Here is a 5,347-nt window from a genome sequence, read left to right as displayed (position 1 = left end):
GATGCAGTCCATCCACCTTTGCTTTGGTCTCCCTCCCCTCCTCGTTCCCTGTAGCTCCATTTCCATCACTCTCCTCCCAATATACTGTTCATCTCTTCTCATGAAAGTAGACTGAGGTGGTATGGTCAAGTCATGAAAAGAGATGAATAGTATATTTGGGGGGAGAGTGATGGAAATGGAGGTACAGGGAACGAGAAATAGAGGGAGACCAAAGCGAAGGTGGATGGACTGTATCAAGGATGACCTTTGATCAAAGGGATTAACCGGGAATGAAGTGTGGGACAGAGGTAGATGGAGAAAGCTGGTCAGAAACATCGACTCCACATAGTAGTAGTGGGAAAGGAAGCAGACAAAGAACTGTGCCTAAGTGAACTCCAGCTAAAGAACGCTAACCCAAGACAGTGGAAAACCCATGGTACAGAGGCTATGGCACTATCCTAGATTAGAGAACAAAGTTTTCATATTGGAGTCTTTCTCCTAGAAGAGCTACTTACCATTGCTAAAGAGTCTCTTCTACACTTACCAAGAAGAAAGTAGCCACCGAACAATTACAGTGCAGTAGGTTAACCCCTTGGGTGAAGAATTGTTTGGTAATCTCAGTGTTGTCAGGTGTATGAGGACAGATGAGAATCTGTAAAGAATAGGAGAATAAGCCAGACTATTCGGTGTATGGGTAGGCAAAGGGAAAGTGAACCGTAACCAGAGGGAAGGATTCAATGTAGTACTGCCTGTACACGGGACTATATATATATACTATATATATATAGTATATATATATACATACAGATAGATAGATAGATAGATATGTGTGTGTGTTTGTATAGATAGATAGATAGATAGATGTGTGGTGTTTGTAAAGGATTAATTAATGGCCAATATTATTGTGCGTTTGAGGACATGCATGCATACTGAACATACAAACGTAATGTAAATGAGATATTTCCTTCCCCCTTCTTGAATTGCAGTTTTGTATAAGAATCTTCCTTGGCTTAAGAGAATAATAGTCAAGTCAGTAGTATGTTGGCTAGGACACCAACTACCCGTTGAGATACTACCGCTAGAGTGTTGTGTCCTAAGACTGGCCAGACAGTACTTCGTTGGATTATTCTCCTTGGTTATAGCTTATTTTTCCTTTGCCTGCACATAAACCTAATAGTCTGGCCTATTCTTTACACATTCTCTCCTGTCCTCTTACATTTGACAACACTGACATTGCCAAACAATTCTTCTTCACTCAAGAGGTTAACTTCTTTGCTCTTAGTAACGGTAGAAAGACACTTTAGCTATGTAAGCATCTCTTCTAGGAGAAGGACTCTCCGAAATCAAACCATTGTTCTTTAGTCTTGGGTAGTGCCATAGCATCTGTACCATGGTCTTCCACTGTCATGGGATAGAGTTCTCTTGCTTGAGGGTACACTCAGGCACACTATACTTATTTCTCTTCCACTTGTTTTAAAACTTCTATAGTTTATATATTTTGAAATATTTATTTTAATGTTGTTACTGTTCTTGAAATATATATTGTTCATTACTTCTGTTGGAGTTAATCTCCTTAATTTCCTTCCTCATTGGGTTAATGGCTCAAACATGGAAAATTGAGATCACAGCATCTTACTTTTCCAACTAGGGTTGTAGCTTAGCAAATCATAACAACAACATCATCATTAATAATAATAATAATAATAATAATAATAATAATAATAATAATAATAATAATAATAATTATAATGATTATAATAATAAAAGGGGGTCTTTCAATACATGTGCTATTAATGACTTTTTTCAATCTTAAACGAACTTATTTCCCCTGGAACCAGTAAAGCAGTTATTATTATAATTATCATTTATTATTATTATTATTATTATTATTTTTATTATCATTATTATTATTATATTTATTATTATTACTACTGTATTACTATTATTACCATTAATATCATTATTATTTATTAATATTATCATTATTATCATTATTATTATTATTATTTTCATGGAACTGCCAAAGACTAGAGATCCGACGGTTTTAGGTCGACCAAGTTACGGAGAGATCATTTTTATTTTGAATTTGAAATGGCTGATATGTGACGATTGCAAACCACTTTTCCAATTGTGTTGAGGTGCAGTTGCAAAGGTTCATGGGTACGTTGAAGCAATGAATTATTACTCATTTTCTTTCTATTTGTTCTTTATTTAATCTTATTGCTTACTCCCCTTCATCCATCCCTTATGTTTTCCAATTCAATTTAGAGCTTTATCTTGTGTCCGAGATCAGCCGTGGAAATATTGGTCTGCTCTTTCCCACGGTTGGAAAACAGGAAATCTTAACTTGTCAATCAATGTTGGGAATTGTAACAGGGAAGTATTTTGATAAGAGGGGCCATGCCCCCCCCCCCCCCACTTACATACTGTAACTACGGCATACTACAGTAGAGTATCAATGAGTGGGAGGGCCTTCAGTAATGACGGTCTACATACTCTCTCTGGGTGCGTCTAAATTTAGCTAAGTTACCCTTTCAATTTCTTAGATTTACTCTGGTAAGTGCCTTTATTATCAACATTAGACATTATTGCATATTTTTGCCAATTAGGCTGTGGCTTCAAATACCTATTTCCAACATGTGACCCATATCCGATGTTTTGGTAGGATTTTATCAGCGAAAATCAATTGGACACGGCCAAGAAATGCATAGTAGATCAATTTCAATGTTGTTACCATCTTTGTATATTTTATGATTATTCATAACTTCGGTGCTCTTCTAATATTTGATCTACAGAGTTTTTTTTTTTTTATTCCAGTACATGATCTACCGAATTGCTTCCCAGAATGTAATTATATTTAAAAAAAAAAAAATAGCTAGTTGTTAACATATCAATTTTTTTTTCTTATATTTTGCCCCCAACGAAATAGCTAGATTCAATTAGTATAGGGGTAATCCTTCCTCGGGACAAGGCACCTTTTGCACAGTAGTCAATGCTGTTGAATTACAGTTAAGTGATAGGCCTACATTAAGGTCACGAACTCGGGTATCAGGTCCTGTTTGTTGTTAGTATTTATTTTGTGTCGCCCAAGTTTCTTAAATACTTTTTATTTCCTTCCATCAGAGACTTTGCTTGTTGTCGTTTATTTTTATCTGTTTGTGTCATCTAGTCGCTAACACCAGTGAAAATCTAATTTAAATTATTAGTGGTATCATCAGTATCATGTATAGAAAAGTAAAATTGCTTAATTTTATTACTAGCTAAGCTACAACCCTAGTTGAGAAGCACGATGCTATAAACCCAAGAGCTCCAAAAGAGAATATACAACCAATGAGGAAAGGTGATAAGCAAATCAATGAAATAAATAGGAAGTAATTAATAATTGATATAAGATCATTTAAGATCAGTAACAAGGTTAAATTAGATCTGTCATTTATAAACAAAGAGAGACTTATCAGTCTGTTGAACATACAAACATTCGCTGTAAGTTTAAACTCCTGGAAATAGTTTGAAGGTAAACTTTGTGTCTCTGTAGCACCATCCGGATAATATCGTGTCGAAACCTGAAGAAGTGGGTCAGTTGACCTGGACAATGAGGTCAAGGGAACTTGTGGAAGCGAAGACGGATTAAAGTCTTGAATGCGGGATGGATCCGTCGGTCATTATCCTGGATGTTTTCCTGTTCAGCTCTTTCCTTTGATCCAGGTGTCAGTGGAATGGAAATAGGAACTTTGGAACAGGGGAATGTAAATATGAACTTTGGAACAGGGGAATGTAAATAGGAACTTTGGAACAGGGGAATGTAAATAGGAACTTTGGAAGAAAGAATTTTTGATCTCGGATTAATCAGACAGGTATATTTGCACATTAATAAATCACAAGAATTATATACAATACACACATGTATATACCATTTACAATGTATTTAGATTGTTTCCCTCTTCAACACACATGAATAAAATGTTTAGTTAATTCATTCATAGATACATTTTCCATCATTACACAATTTATTTCACTCGTGTTTTATTTAAGTGAGTGCTGAGTGACCAAGTTGCGGAATGATTTCTTGAGTTAAATGAATCGGTGGAACTTCAAAAGTTCAAACTTTTTATGTTGAATAGGCTGACATGAGTCTTAATTTGTAATTTATTTATAAAATATCTGCATCAATGTTGTTACTGTTCTTAAAATGCTTTCTAATTTTCGTTTACTTCCCTTGTTGTTTGTTTATTTCCTTTCCTCACGGGACTATTTTTCCACGTTAGAGCCCTTGGGCTTTTAGCATCCTGCATTTCCAACTATGCCTTAATTTCCATCATCCATCCATTAATATTAATACATACACACACACACACACACACACACACACATATATATATATATATATATAATATATATATATATATAGATATGTACTGCATGTATATATATATATATATATATATATATTCAGTGTATATATATTTATTTCCATTTGTTATTAAAAGTCAAAGCTCGTTTCAACCAAAAAGGATTATGGTAAAGTAAATTTGCAGATATATAAATAAGAACCTCTCTCGTGTGTGTGTGTGTGTGTGTGCGCGCGCGCGCGCATGTGGTTACACACAGTACCGTTATACCGCATTAGGACCATGCTTGTACTGTATAATGTCCTTGACCCTTTTTGATGAGCCTTGTTGTTAATCCTCCGGATTGATTTCAATGAGATGTTCATCCCTCAAGACCGACAGCCGTCTGTGTGTTCGGACGTCGTCTTATCTGAAAAAGGACAATTTAAGTTGACAAGAAACTGGTGATTTCCATATTTTTAAGGCCTTTTTTAATTGATGCTTTGTTTCCTATTTCAATATTAAATGCGAAATGGTTTACTTTAAATATCGTGAGCGTAACACTCACCCTAGAAGGCATATTGCTTACTGTATGATGATTAGAATGTCTTGAAATCATTAGAGATAAGACTAAGATGATTGCCGTAAATCAAGGTATTCATTTTAATTACGAAATTTGTTTTTATATCTCACTATTTGTTATCCTTTAATAAATAATAAAGTTTAAATCACTTAGTGTAACAGAAAAAAATCTTAATTAAAATTCCAGAATAAAGTTGGCTTCTCTTCAGAATGGGTTACGCCTTTTGTTCACACTTTTGATGTACATCACTGCAGTTTCTGGTATAAGAAGCATAAGTCTTCAAGATGTGTCCTCGACTCACAATTGTACAAGTGTATCTTGAAACTATGTGGAAGTATTCTCCTGTAGACCAGATTCGTTGGCTGCACGATGTGTAGCAATTCCGCTACTGATAAATTGATCAATCATTTCACACATCTTGAACTCTATCTCTTGCTTTCATAGGCCGACAGCGTAA

The sequence above is a fragment of the Palaemon carinicauda genome, chromosome 27, assembly GCF_036898095.1.
Source record: "Palaemon carinicauda isolate YSFRI2023 chromosome 27, ASM3689809v2, whole genome shotgun sequence".
Lineage (NCBI taxonomy): Eukaryota > Metazoa > Arthropoda > Malacostraca > Decapoda > Palaemonidae > Palaemon > Palaemon carinicauda.
This window is presented reverse-complemented; position numbering follows the sequence as displayed.